Source organism: Phacochoerus africanus, chromosome 3 (genome assembly GCF_016906955.1).
Source record: "Phacochoerus africanus isolate WHEZ1 chromosome 3, ROS_Pafr_v1, whole genome shotgun sequence".
NCBI classification, from domain to species: Eukaryota; Metazoa; Chordata; class Mammalia; order Artiodactyla; family Suidae; genus Phacochoerus; species Phacochoerus africanus.
Window position 1 is genome coordinate 168,050,968 of NC_062546.1, and position 16,216 is coordinate 168,067,183.

A 16,216-nucleotide genomic window follows, 5' to 3' on the forward strand; every position below is an offset into this window, starting at 1 on the left:
TTTATTTTCACTGGAACTGTGTAGAAAATTTTTGGAGAAGATAAGACTGGAATGATTAGAGAGGAATGAGTGGTGTTTTAACTTATTTTGAGATAGCACCATGGTTTATCTCTTCAGTTTTAATTCCTAAGCATACGAGCTCTGCTTGAGGTCTTTGAGAAAATACGGACTACCATTATGCCTTATTGGAATTCATTCTCATTCAGTCAATGGTCTTACAGGAAAGACACTAGAACCATGACAATTCCAGATAGTCAAAATAAAGCAGATAGGTTCTTCTTCAGTGAATGGCCCCATCACCTGCTATTTGGCAAGTCACTTTGCTTTCCATTTCATCATAAAAATCATGATGAAAGAAATCAAAGATGGCACAAATAGATGGAAAGATATACCATGCTCATGGATTGGAAGAGTTAATATTATCAAAATGACTATACTACCCAAGGCAATCTACAGATTCAATGCAATCCCTATCAAATTACCAAGGACATTTTTCACAGAACTTAAACAAAATATTTTAAAGTTTGTTTAGAAGAACAAAAGACTCAGAATAGCCAAAGACATCCTGAAAAAGAAAAATGGAGCTGGAGGAATCAGGCTCCCGGACTTCAGACTATACTACAAAGCAACAGTCATCAAAACTGCATGGTACTGGCACAAAGACAGACATATAGATCAGTGGAACAGGATAGAAAGCCCAGAATTAAACCCATGCACCTACAGCCAACTCATCTATGATGAAGGAGGCAAGACTATACAATGGAGAAAGGACAGCTTGTTCAATAAGTGGTGCTGGGAAAACTGGACAGCTACATGGAAAAGAATGAAATTAGAACACTCCCTAACACCATACACAAAAATAAACTCCAAATGGATTAAAGATCTAGATATAAGACCAGACACTATCAAACTCCTAGAGGAAAACACAGGCCAAACACTCTCTGACATAAACGACAGCAGCATCTTCTCAGATCCACCTATCGGAGTATTGACAATAAAAAGAAAAATAAACAAATAGGACCTACTCAAACTTCAAAGTTTCCGCACAGCAAAGGAAACCCTAAACAACACAAAAAGACAACCCACAGAATGGGAGAAAATCTTTGCAAGTGAATTGACTGACAAGGGATTGATCTCCAAAATTTATAAACACCTTCTGCAGCTCCATACCAAAGAAACAAACAACCCCATCCAAAAATGGGCAGAAGATCTAAACAGACAATTCTCCAAAGAAGACATACAGATGGCCAAAAAACACATGAAAAGATGTTCAGCATCACTCATTATTAGAGAGATGCACATCAAAACCACTCTGAGGTACCACCTTACACCAGCCAGAATGGCCATCATCCAAAAGTCTACAAACAATAAGTGCTGGAGAGGGTGTGGAGAAAAAGGAACCCTAGTGCACTGTTGGTGGGATTGTAAATGGGTGCAACCACTGTGGAAAGCAGTATGGAGATGCCTCAGAAAACTAAACATAGAACTACCATTTGACCCAGCAATCCCACTCCTGGGCATCTATCCAGAGAAAACCACGACTCGCAAAGACACATGTACTCCAATGTTCATTGCAGCACTATTTACAAGAGCCAAGACATGGAAACAACCTCAATGTCCATTGACAGAGGAGTGGATCCAGAAGAGGTGGTACATATACACAATGGAATATTACTAAGCCATCAAAAAGAACGAAATACCAGCATTTTTAGCAACATGGATGGACCTAGAAACTATCATGCTGAGTGAAGTCAGCCATACAATGAGACACCAACATCAAATGCTTTCACTGACATGTGGAATATGCGAAAAGGACAGACGGAACTTCTTTGCAGAACAGATGCTGACTCACAGACATTGAAAAACTTATGGTCTCTGGAGGAGACATTTTGGGGGGTGGGGGGATGTGCTTGGGCTGTGGGATGGAAATCCTGTGAAATCGGATTGTTATGATCATTATACAACTACAGATGTGATAAATTCATTTGAGTAACAAAAAAAAATCATTGTCACAGTTTCTCTATTAGGATTTTATTAAAAAAACTTTTTTTAGGGCCACCCTTGCAGCCTATGGAAATTCCCAGGTTAGGGGTCAAATCAGAGCTGCAGCTGCTGGCCTATGCCACAGCCACAGCCACATCAGATCTGAGCCATATCTACGACCTACACCATAGCTCATGGCAACACTAAATTCTTAGCCCACTGAGCAAGGGCCAGGGATGCAACTCACATCTTCATGGATACTAGTCTGGTTCTTAATCTGCTGAGCCACAACAGGAACTCCTGTGTGTATATACATATATATATTTTGATGCTACCATATATCATCAGGAATCACGGTCCTTCTTCAACAATCTCATTATGGCTATTGGCTATTAGTAATAGCTCATTTATCACACGCTAAGCACTGTGATGAGCATATGTATGGATAATTGCATTTAATCTTCCAATAAGTCTATGCGTTAATGCCATCCTCATCCTCATCATAATCCTCAGACCCCTATTTTATAAATGAAGAAACTGAGGCTTAAAGAAATTACCTGATCTGTTCCCTGCAACACCAAGAAGTGGCAGAGCCAGGATAGGAGTTGTTTTCTATCAAAGCATCTGTCCTTAATAATTTCTATATTCTGCCTGTTTGAACCACTTACCACTAGAATGTTTTAACTTTTAACTCTTGTTTCTAAAATATTTCTCCTTAATAGATGATATATTCTTCTTCAAATAAAAATATTTCAGCATCTTTAATAGCATGTTTAAGATGAACTCTTTATGGTTCCGTTTGCTTTGTGTTAATTGGTCTTTTAAAAGTCTTTCTTTTGTTTTGTTGCGACTTTGGTTTAATTTGTATTTTAAATCAAGATCTTTCTTCCTGTGGAGCCCACACAGGCCACTCTTGGGACATCCTTACATTGCAGCAGAGGCTAAAAATGGAAAATTCAGGGTCCTTAACTGGACTCTGGCTTTATAATTGCCTCTGCGGTATTCTCACCACATTCCCAGATGTGCAAGGGAGACAGAGGGAGTAGTGAGGGAAGTGAAATGTTAAAATAAGGCTAAGCAAACAGTTTGCCCAACAGATGTTAACCCAATTCATAATTTAAAAGTTCCTATTTTTATTTACCAGTCAGACAATAGACATTTTACTTTCCCTTCTAAACATTGCCTGTGAATTAGGTTCAGAAAGCTAAAGTCATCAGTATTTCCATCAAACTTTTTTTCCTAGTCATAGGTCAAAGAAACAAAAGGAGTATGTTTTCTTTTTATTTGAAGCATAGAAATATTATGAAGCCTTGTTAATGCTTAGACAATTTGTTTAAATATATCTTCTTAGTTAATATGGCTACCAGGACTAGATTTAATCAAGGTGAAGTAACTTCTTGTTATGATACAACTCCAACTGAAAAAGCAACACTCAAGAATTACATTGACATAATTTTAAACAGAGTACTTGAAATCAACTATGACCAGCACTTTTTTCCCCAAGTCACTCTTTATAGTAACGTTTGTCCTTTGATGGGATTTAGGAAGCATTAGAGAGGACCTGGTGAATTTATTAGAGTAAATTAGTATTATCCTGCTATTGAGGTACATTAGCTGATCATTTATTGCTGTTGCAAAGGAGGGAGGAAAAGGATACTTGCATAAACTTTAAAATTATATTTGACAAATCATGTATCTGGCAGAATCCAGCTTAAAAATGCCAAATTTCCTAATCTCCAGTCTTCTACACAAACCGCAAGAAAGTTGCACTCTTATGTCTTCCTCCCTACGTGTTGGGTCCCCACATTGCCCATGCATCACAGGGCAAGCAAACAGGACCAGCTTGTGGGTGTAGGAAGATAAAGCTGACACAAGGGCTGGTAAGAACGTTGGTGGTAAAAGTCAAATGTATATTGGAGGAGCTAAACTAATTGCAAGCCGAGCCCTTGTGCTATAAACGGGCAGTAAATAGAGAACAAAGGTATGAGAAAAGAACAAAGAAAAAAAACCCTGAGAAAATCTAAAGACCAATTGAATCTTAGGTGAAAACTCAGGATGACAAGAAAGAACTTTCGAAGAGAGAAATTTCATTTCTGATTCTCTATTAGTACACGTTGACATCCATATTTTTTATTTTCTTTATGGGAGGTGGCATCTTATCATTTTTATAGATCACAATTAAATTATACATTTAAACATTCATGGGCTATCTACTTAACTGAGGACTGACACCAGAGAACAGAGATGCTACAGGGAGAAGTGAGTATGGAGTTATAACTGTAGGTGGAAATACCATAAGAAAGAAACAGATGATGAAGATGAGGATTATTATTTAAGACATTTCATGGAATTATAGGATAAAAGACTGAGATGTGACCTAGGAGACAAAATCCTCAAGGTCTTACATTTCACAGATGAAAGGAAAACAACAGCTAATGATTAGCTATTTCAATGAACTACCATAGGTTACATATTTCCGTTATGGATTCTCTGCTGTTCTTTCAACTGTGTGATATATCTAGGTATGTCAGGGATACTAAGAGTTTTGAATAATTAAATGGTTGGGGCAACATATGTATTTGGCAAAAATAACACTTAAAAATTCAACATCTTTAAAATGTTTCTTCCAACAATGTCAAATTTATATTTTCTATTATTTTTCCCTGAGAAATTATCTCTTCTTTTCCAATGGGAATAACTTTACTTTGGAATAATCTGTGTAGCATTCATTTTAAAATCTTTGTTCCCAAGAAATCTGTGAGTATGAATGTAATTCCCCCCTCCATCTTGAAATTTGGTGAGAAACCATAATTGCAAAGATATATATGCAGAAGTTGGGGAATTTCCAAAAAGCTACTGCATAAGTAACTTTTGTTATTAAAGAGATACAAATAGGGATTTTACTAAAATTACTTTGTAACCACAAAAACTTTACAGAGATAAATATTTTAACATTGCCTGTAATACTTATGGACATTATCAGTGAAAATGAAAAGCTTAAGCAGCCATTTTGTTACGTATACTATGTATCAGTTATTATACTTTTCTTATGTAATATAATACAAATTATTATATAAGCATATATCAAAACTAATTAGTGAATAAATGTTGTAGATTTTTCTTCTTTTTCTGACCATTTTTAAGCTTTCTAAAAAAATTTTATAATGATTTTTATTTTTAAGACTATGACAACTTTGAATCTTATATTAAAAGATAATCTTTGAAAACCCAGAAATTTTTTAGTGAGCCCTTAGTAGATTTTTTTTTAACTTCATGGCATTTTACTAGTGATACCAATAGAGAGAAAGGTAATACCTATATAATCAAATAGATGGAAGGATTTTTCATACCAAACCCAATGTGACTCCTTATTGGAGTCCCTGAGTTAAGAAAAACAAATTAAGTCTTAACTTGGCTCTCCTGTGTATGAGGGAATCCAGGACAAACTTTTTTCCCCCTGAAGGAGTGACATAGCCCAGAAACCAAAAACAAATAAACAAATAAAAAGATTCAGTGGAAGGAGTAAACACGCTGTCCTGCTGACTCATGGGGCTGAGCTGTCACTGAGCAGAAGAGGAAAAAAATGGGCAGCTCAGTGCAAGAAAGGGGCATATGAATTCAACAAATAAGCCACATGATTAGAGACTTTGTTACTAATTACAATTAAACTGAAAAATAAACAGTTTCCTTTTAACTGGAGGATCATGTTTCTGAAGGACAAAGGCTGTCCTGAATGATGGTCCTTTCATATTGTTATTAACTTAGTGACACAGACTTTTTTAGACCGTAAGACCTATGTTTACAATGAAAGTGAAATAATTATAAAAATGACTTTGAAAAATTCTACTTTCCACATCTGGATTAATGAGAGAAATGTGAGTTAGGAGCAGACATGTGAGAGAGGGAGTAAAGAAAATAATATGTTTTAGATCATCATAGATATCGTGACTGCCAGACCCGACTAGAAGCAATGGAACAGAGAATTAGGTTAACATTTGGAATTTCTTTGTAGTAAATAAATCTAATTCTTTACAAATTAGATTTTTTAGCTGAATATCTGAATTTCTACAGGATGCATTTCTACGTATCTGGGGTCTAAGAACAAATCACAGGTAAGTGGTCAAAGAGAAAGTAAAATGATTATCACTGTATATGTTTATATATATGACTATACACATATGTCTTCATATATAATTATACAGATAGGTCTTTAACGTCTATATGGTATTGATTTTTAAGAATCATTCAGGTAGCACATGAAAAGGTATTGTTGATTCAGTAGATGGCAGTCTTCCCACTAAGGCACTAAAAACATGTGGAAATTGCATTTTAAGAGAAGGAAGAACTATTTTTGGAGGTTAAGATACAGTTTTCTGACACTCATTATTAAAGATTACATTTAGTTTAAAAATTCAGTCTTTATGTCGATGTTAAACAATTTAAATTAATTATCCCTAATATCAAATCAGGGAGACAAGTTGAAACTACCCTTAATTATTAGAACAGGAATGACAAGAAAGACAGGATTTCCCCCCTCATATCTGAGTACTCACATGCTAGGTAAGAAAGGAAACTGATTCGTTTAGGCCTCTGAACACTGAACCCAAAGTATCATCACCTCTTTGAACTTATATCCTCCCATCAAACAAGGAAACATACAAACAAAAGCCAAAACCTTTCCTTTTATGTTGTGATGCCCTCCCAGAGTTTTCGAGGTGGATATAGGATGGAAAACTTTGACAGACTCTCTGGAGAGTGAGTCTTTGTTCTGCCTCTTACCTCACAGTCCTGGGAAAGTTACACAAACTCTCCAAGACTATCGTCCTCCCTCTGTAAAAGCAGGGATAATAAAACCAGCATTATAGGATTGCCATGAGGATAAAAAATAACCTGATACTACACATTCAGTGGAAGTTTGTTTCCTTTCCTTGATGTTCTCACTCTTCCTAAAAATGGTCTTGGGGAGATACATATGTATATACTCAAATGTGCGGATTTTTAACTAAAGTGAATTAAAATTAATTTTATTCTGGTAATTTTAAGCTTCCCCTCATGAAAACTGGCTCTACTCTTTAAGGAATGTGGGCTCAAGAATCCAAAATCAGGGATCTCATCACTATTTTGAATTAGATCTTTTTTTTCTTTTTTACTTTATTGTATATTCACAGTGTATCGATCATTAATTATCTTTTGTACTATGTAGGAGCTTGTACTTAAGAGTTAATCTTATCTGAAAATATTATATTTCTACTATGAACATGTTATATAATATTTAGTGTTTGAAAATAAAACGTAAAATTAGATGCATTCAGCGTAGACACTAAATAATATTTTGCAAGTTATAAAAATAAAATTCTAAATAAATCTTTATTTACTGTCTTCTCCATCCATATATAGTTCAAGGATTTATTATTTGTATTCTAGCAAATGAGAATTATTATAAAGCAACAGAATCCCATTGTTTTTAGCTCTACTAATATTTTGCTAAATGGTATTAATTCAATATCAGATTGCCTTCTGATTATAAAGAGTAAAAAAAAATTCGCATTTAATAGAACATTTCTTCCTAACAATTTTCTTAAATTAAAAATTGGCCAATGAAATGTTATAGGCTACTCCATTACTCTGTTTCTTCAGTTGCCTGCCCTTAATGCCCAAATTTTTGAAAGCACAGGAACTTTACTGGAATAACCACCATAGAAAGCTGATGTTCTCCAGAGTTCTGATCTCTTATCCATGAAATAGAAGACACTGATTTATACTTCTGTGAAACAATCCCTCTGTCGTCCAAATAATTTGCATAGCTAATGAAAAGACAGATCAAGCGCTGTTACTCTGAGAGTAAAGCATTTATTATGGCCAATCTCAACTTGAAGGGCCAGGGAGAAGAACGGTTTTTTCATACTGCTGCTGCTGCTGTAGCAGAGAGCATTGATCAGGGGACCACAGGGCATGGGTCTGCTACTCACAAGCACAAGTAGAGTGTCCTCTATTTGGATCTCCAGCAACCCTGTACTGTTGGTCCAGAAAGTGAACTGCTTTAAGGAACGTTACTATCATTTTTTGTCTGGGGGTATTGCTTTGTTTGATCAAGGTAAAGTAGATAAGAATCACTGCCGCCAATACATTTTTGAAATTTCATTCCTTAAATGCTTTTCATGTCACTTCTCTTACCCCTTCAGTGCTGCTGTTTTCAGAGTCAAATGGAGTATATTTTAAAAGCTATAAGAAGGTGGGACGAGGGGAACCCTAAATACAGATCTGAGAGAACAATATTCCTCCATGTGTTTTCCAAAAGCAGCAGGGGAGAGGCAGAGAACTGTGTAAACCAAGGAATAGATATTAAACAACATAAGTAAAGCCTGCTGAAGGAAGTACTTCCCCTATTGTTGGTAACCTTTTAATTCAGGGTAGCCCAATTCTTATCAAAATAGTTTTTCAAATGTGTGATGTTAGTTAACAATATTCAAGTCACAAGTCACAGTGAAGAATTGTGAGCTTCTTGAATGTGAGGATGTCATCTCATTTTTCTTTGAGTTCTCTACCCTAAGCAGAATATTGCACACACCACAGCCTTTCCAAAAACGGGCTGCTGATTGCATGAATGAATGAATGAATGAATGCAGTTCTCTATCAGCATTAACATGAACTCAGGGTGGAGACTGCTGATCTAAAGAATCAAATTCTGTTATGTAGCTGTAATGTGAGTTAACAATCTTAACAAACACCTTGCTATGCCCAGCTACGATAGGCAATTATTTTTATACACCTATTTCTAAAAATCACTGTAATTTGGATTAACTAAACTTTATAGTTACTTAATCTACGTAAAAGCTTGGCAGCACTCGTTAAAGTGAATTTATCACAGCTCTTAAACCATACAAACTCTGGGGATGCCTTTCCAGCATTTAGGTCTATTGGCAAATAAATCCAAAATTCCAGTACTTTTGCCAAAAGTTGAGGAAATACTGGATGATATGCTAGTTTTAGTCTCTAGATACTAAGTAGAGTTTGGGTGATGATGTATTGATACACAGCCTTTCTAAGCCCAAAAGTAGCTTCCCCACCTGATGGTTAATTAAAGTCAAGGCCTTCTGTTCCCTAAGCTGAAGTTCTCCTTGTAGCTATTACGATTGATAGCAGGATATGACTTAAGCTTATATGTTTAAACAAACACAGGAACAAAGAAACACACCTAAGTTAGCACAGGGAGATAATTAGTGTCACAAAGGTACCTGGGAATCTCCTGACTGGATCAGAATGGATTTGTGATTAGTGGTGTGACCATTTGACTACCCTGTCTAACCTAGTGGTGTGGATTTATAATAATCCCCTCCTCTGGTTCTGAATTACACTACTTCTATGAAATGCCTAAATTTTTGATCCATTCAATTAATATAGTATTTTTAGTTTACTTTATAAAATGTGTACACACATTTTTCTTAAGCACAAACTATTCTCAGTAAATTTCTGCTTTCACTAGGATGACTTCCATCAGTAATGCTATGAACCCAGAGAAGAAGCAAAAGTGTCCAAGACACTATGAAATGTAGCTCACTCTGCCATTTCCCATCGGAAATAAGGTGACAATGGTACTTTTAACTCCCTTTTAGGTTATCAAGAAGATTGGTTTTTAAACTTATAAATTCAGGACCTTTTCACAAAGGGAAACTATATCTAATATTTCTGATGATGGGTAGGGAATTTTATGCATATTAGCAATCAAGAATGAAAAAGGGGGGAGATATTTCATCACACTCTGAGAAGTGGATAGGTGAGACTAACACAAAAAAAAAGGTCATTTTGAGATTAGCAAATCATGTAGAAGGTGGTTAAAGAAAGACAGGGGAAGAGAAAGAGAGAACATTCTAGCTGAGATCCTACCAAGCACTATTTTTCTGTGTTTAGAGTGTTCTGCTCGGTATCATAAAAACATGTAATATGATCTATAGGTTAAGCCAAGATAAAATGCTTAATCTCCACCTATTTGGATACCAATGGGAATTCACAGAATGATAGCTCCAAGTTCTTTTTGCCATTGGTTTTCCTAGCTGTTACTGTGGACTGTGGAAAAAAAAAAAAAGTAGGCAGGCTAGAAATATTATTATTTTCACTTGGTTCCTCCCCAAATTAGAATCTCCTCAGTGTTCTTCAGAAGCTGAGCTATGGTTCTCCTATGTTGTCAAATTTTATAGCTATTTAAGGCTTCATGAACTGGCTCTGAGTACTCAGCTGAGACTGAGCACTTCCAGGGGTAAATGCCAATAGATTACCTGGTATCATTATGGAATTGGCAGTGGCTAAGCAGAGTCAAAATGCATACCCCATCTAGAGCTCTTTAAATAATTCAACCCACACACTAAATGTATAGTACATACTACTATGCCTATGAACTGTATTACCCTCATGACAACTGTGTTTTATAAAAATACAGGTAACTCATAATACAAATCTGACTCGACTCTGGTTGTTTTTGCAAACAGTATGTTGGCAGGACTTGAGTGATCACTCAGCTAGTTTGAAAGCAGATTCTCCCTATCAGCTTCAACATCAAGAATATGTACCAAGCCCCTATTAGTCTAATTAAGTGCTTATTGGCTGTTAAAATATTGATGATAAATCACTCATTTTATGATAAAAATATTAAACTTTCCTTAAAATTTTATCTCAAGCCTTTCATTATCTGATGAATACTCACTTCAAATGTCATCAAATCAAATTAGCTAAGTAACACTAAGAACTAAGGATCCCTGATTATTAGGAAACAGAAATCTTTACAAACATAAACAGAAGTTGCCAAGCAGGGTATTGAAAGAATCTCCTTATTGTCCATGAGACATTATCAGTATTAGCAACAGACTCTCGGCTGAAAAGGAGAGAAAAATAATCGGCAAATTGTCAAGTTCTTCCTTGTTTCATTTTTTAAATGTTTTTAAAATAACTGACTTGAATTTCAAATTCATGCTCTCCGGACACTGTTAAAAATACCTTTTCATATCACTTCCTCATTTACTCTGTCACCTTTTTTTGAAGAAAAAGTTGAAGATTAAATTCTTCCATACTTTTATTACCAAGTTTCCAATACTTTGGCATCTTATAAAACCTACCACAGTTTCTTCTAGTTCAAGATCAGTTCAACTACTGTTATAGAAGCATGACCAGCTAGGGTAGACTATGTTCCCATTACAGATTCTTCCACATGCTGAATTTGGATGGTGATTATGGCATATACCAAGATAGTACTGAACTTGGAGTTCTCTTTGTAGTGCAGCAGAAACAAATCTGACTAGTACCTATGGGGATGTGGGTTTGATTCCTGCCCTTGCTCAGTGGGTCTGAGATCCAGCGTTGCCGTGAACTGTGGTGTAAGTCAGCAGCTGCAGCTCCAATTCGACCCCTAGCCTGGGAACTTCCATATGCTGTGGGTGTGGCCCTAAAAGAAAAAAACAAACACAAAATCAAAATGACAACAAAAAGACAGTATTGAACTTGAAGCTATAATTGGCTGCAGAGCTTTTGCCCCATTCTCATGAATAACTCATGAAATTACCTCAGATTCTTTTTTCCATTGGAAAGCAAATTTTTTTATAATGCTTTATAGGTGTTGACTTTTCCTAATTGCTACACCCTTTGATACTTTTCCTCTAAGAATTCTTACCTATTTTATAAAATAAAAAGTTTGTTACTTCAATAAAGGTGTAAATAGTTGGTGGATTGGACTCTTTTATGAGGTTATTTAAAGTCTGAGATAAATCAAGTAATCAGCTTGCAGCACATCCAGGAGGATGGAGCCAAGCAATATACTACTTGCTTGGCAGCACTCATGTTATTTTTATGAAATTTTCTTTCCATTTCTTCCCTACCCTATTCACTTTAACCAGGGTATATCATATTGTCCTAATAGTGAAGAATATTTATTAGCAAGATAACTATTCTAAATCCAATTAGAAGCAAGTTAAACTGTATATTATTCTATGCTTCTATACAGATTAAAATATTTCAAATAAGCAGTGCTAAGTAAATAATTTAAAAGTTGCTGGTAAAATTGGAAACAACCAAACAAACATTAGTTTCTGGAAGGCAGGAGGTTGCATGTCTTACTTACTATATTTTCAGCTTCTAGCTCAGAGCTTCACACCAAGCGTCATCGTTAAATGTAATTTGTTGAATGAATGTTCTCCCATTAGATATCAGAATGGTCTATAATACTTTTCTCACTTGTGTCTTGGGTGGTATCACATCCTCTTCAGATGCAGACTTAGGATGGGAAAATTAGTGGCTCCCTCCTATAATATTGGCAAGTTTCTAATCTTTGTACTGACTGAAAACATAATCTGATTTAGGACTTCCTTTGTCTTAATTTGTGCTTATTTCCCCTTTTGTAGAGAATGCGGGAAATAAAGTGTCAGGAGTTTGAACCCTGGCTCAGCCTCTTACTGGATGGGTGAAGCACAATTTAGTGATCACAAGGACTCTGGCACATCAGAAGTGCTATTGCTAGAAGGGCTGGCTGAAGTGGTTCTACCAAAGGAAGGGACAGTGTTTGAGAGAAGGAGCAGCAATACCCAGGAAAGACAAATTGGTGAGTCACATAGGACCCATCAGCAGTGATCAGGCAACTTCATGCAGCATCCCTGAGGCCAGACTCCGCAGCATAGTACACTAAGGCATTGGCCACCAACTTGAGTTGCTGATAAAAATTACCTGGGATGTTCTAAAGAAATATTCATGTCTGTGGTCTCACTATAGCCAGTTAATTCAGAATACCCACAGCATGGTTACTACTTTTCAAGTTTCCCATGATTCTAATGTTTAGCTTGAGTTGGGAACCAGACCCCTAAGAAGGTCAGAGCAGAAAAAGAGAAATGGTACTGGGTCCATTTCCAATGAGATGTCTTTGGGAGTACATGTGAGATGATTCAGCCTGGGATACCCAGGAACTGGGAGTGAGGCCCTGGGAAAGAGAAGATGGCAAAGGTGCTGTAACCTTGCAACAGAAAACTACCAAAGTATGAAGCATTCCTTTTTAAAACACAATTTTTCGAATGGGTTACCAGAGTCACAATGTCAAACTTTAACTAATGCTAATCTATGGAATGATTAATCTGTAGGTAAACTGGTGAACCACTTGAGTCCACATTTCCTGGATTGGAAAAAAAAAAAAAAAAACGCTACTCTCAAGGAGAGTTGTATACTTAGGAATTTCCAAAAATGCAAATAGTTTCTTAGAATGGATAAAAAGGCTTAGTAAAACTCTCTATCCTGTTTCCCTTGAAAATCCCTAAACTGAAGATCTTTTTCAGATTCATTTCCCATAGAGGTTATTACAGAAGGTTAACTAGGGTTTTCTGTGCTATACTGTAGGTCTTTGTTGGTTATTTTGATAATATAATTAATATATTAATCCCAAACTCTTAATTTATCCCCTTTCCCCGCCTTTCCCCTTTGGTGACTATAAGTTTATTTTCAAAGACTGTGAGTCTGTTTCTGTTTCATAAATATGTTCCTTTATGATATATTTTAGATTCTACATATAAGTGGTATCATATGATATTTGTCTTTCTCTGTCTGACTTACTGCACTCAGTATGATATTCTCTAGGTTCATCCATGTTGCTGCAAATGGCATTATTTCATTCTTTTCATGGCTGAGTAATATTCCACCATATATATGTACCACATCTTCTTTATCCATTCCTCTGTTGATGGGCATTTAGGCTGCTTCCATGTCTTGGCTATTGTAAATAGTGCTCCAATGAACACTGGGGTACATGTATCTTTTCAAATTATGTTTGTTTATTTTTTTTCCCCCCAGATATATGCCCAGGAGTGGAATTACAGGATTATATGGTAGTTCTATTTTCAGTTTTTTAAGGATATCCATACTATTCTCCATAGTGGCTGCATCAATTTCTCATTCCCATCAACAGCATAGGAGGGGCCTTTTTCTCCACACACTCTCCAACATTTATTGTTTATAGACTATTTGATGATGGCCATCTTACCAGTATGAAGTGATAACTCATTGTAGTTTTGATTTGCATTTCTCTAATAAGTAGTGATGTTGAGCATCTTTTCATGTGCTTTTTGACCATCCGTATGCCTTCTATGTAGAAATGTCTTTTTAGATCTTCTGCCATTTTTTGTTTGGGTTGTTTGTTTTTGATATTGAGACGCATGAGTTGTTTATATATTTTGGAGATTAATTCCTTGTCGAGTAGCTTCATTTGCAAATATTTTCTCCCATTCTGTGAGTTGTCTTTTCATTTTGTCTGTGTTTTCTTTACTGTGCAAAAGTTTTTAAGTTTACTTAGAAGTACCAGGATTTTTCAATATCCACAAATCAATCAGCTTAATACACCACATTAACAAAGTGAAGAATAAAAACCATATAATCATCTCAATAGATGCAGAAAAACTTTTGACAAAATCCAATACTCGGTTATAATAAAAAAAAAACTCTCTAGAATGTGTGCATAGAGAGAAACTACCTCAACATAATAAGGCCATATATGACAAACCCACAGCTAACATCTTACTAAGGAGTAAAAAGCTGAAAGCATTTCCTCTAAGATCAGGAACAAAACAAAGATTACCATTCTCATCACTTTCATTCAAACTAGTTTTGCTATGGCAATCAGAGAGGAAAATGAAATAAAAGGAATCCAAATTGGAAAAGTAGAACTAAAACTGTCACTGTTTGCAGATAACATGATACTATACATAAAAAATCCTAGAGATACTACCAGAAAACTACCAGAGCTAATCAATGAATGCAGTAAATTTGCAGGATACAAAATTAATATGCATAAATCTCTTGTATTTCTATACACTATCAATGACAGATCAGAAAGAGAAATTAGGGAAACAATCCCATTTATTATTGCATTAACAATCCCATTTATCATTGCATATATAGGAATAAACCTACCTAAGGAGACAAAAAACTTGTACTTTGAAAACTGTAAGACACTGATGAAAGAGATCAAATCAAATAAATCAAAACTAATAGACACAAACAGATGGAGGGATGTTCTGTGCTCTTGTATTAGAAGAATCAATACGGTCAAAATGACTATGCTACCCAAGTCAACCTACAGATTCAGTGCAATCCCTATTGAATTACCAATGGCATTTTTCACAGAACTAGGACAAAAAAATTTAAATTTGTAAGGAAACAAAAACGACCCAAATAGCCAAAGCAATCCTGAGAGAAAAATGGAGCTGGAGGAATCAGGTTCCTCGACTTCAGACTGTATTACAAACCTCCAGTAATCCAAATGGTGTATTACTTGCACACACACACATACACACACACACACAAACACAGAAATATAGATCAATGGGAAAGGACAGAAAGCCCAGAAATAAACTCATGAACCTATAGTCAATTAATCTATGACAAAGTAGGCAAGAATATACAATAGAGAAAAGGTAATCTCTTCAATAAGTGCTGCTGGGCAGACTGGATAACTACATGTCAGAGAATGAAATTAAAACTTTCTCTAACATCATACCCCAAAATAAAAATAAACTCAAAATAGATTAAAGACCTAAATGTAAGACCAGATACTCTAACTCTTAGAGGAAAACATTGGCAGAACACTCTTTGACATAAATTTCAGTGATATATTTTTGGTTCCTATGTGATATCTTAAATGTCAGAAGCTAGGTATTTTTTTCTTTCTTTTGCATTGTATTAAACAAAGCTATCTTCCTCTCTTCCTCTAAACTTCTTAAGTAGGAGGTGGTCTCAGGCCAGTAAGGGAGAAAGTAACATACTTGCTTGGGAAAAAAGAGAAAAATACGTTAATAGGTCCCAAACTATTACTTATAGTGCAAAAGTAGATATCCTGAGAAATTATTACTTATTTTTCTGGGGATGAGGACATTTCTGGGGAAGGGAGCACTTCCTTTTGGCCCTGCCATACATGTCTTGTTATTCATTAGGTGCTCACTGTATGCTTGACACAGCCAATATTTGAGTCTTACCAGCAGATACAATAATACCCACTTTCATGTTTGTCCTGAAGATGAAATATTCGAGCACCTAGCTCAATAGAGCCAACTTTCTGGTAGGATAAAAAAAAAATACCCATTTCTTCAACTCAATCATTTTTTGTTTGTTAACTTATCATTGTTGCTGTTGTTTGCCAGTTAGAGCTCTTCATCTCTATATCAATTCTAAAATTTAGTAAAACCTAGTTTATCTGGTGGTCTATCAACTGAATATT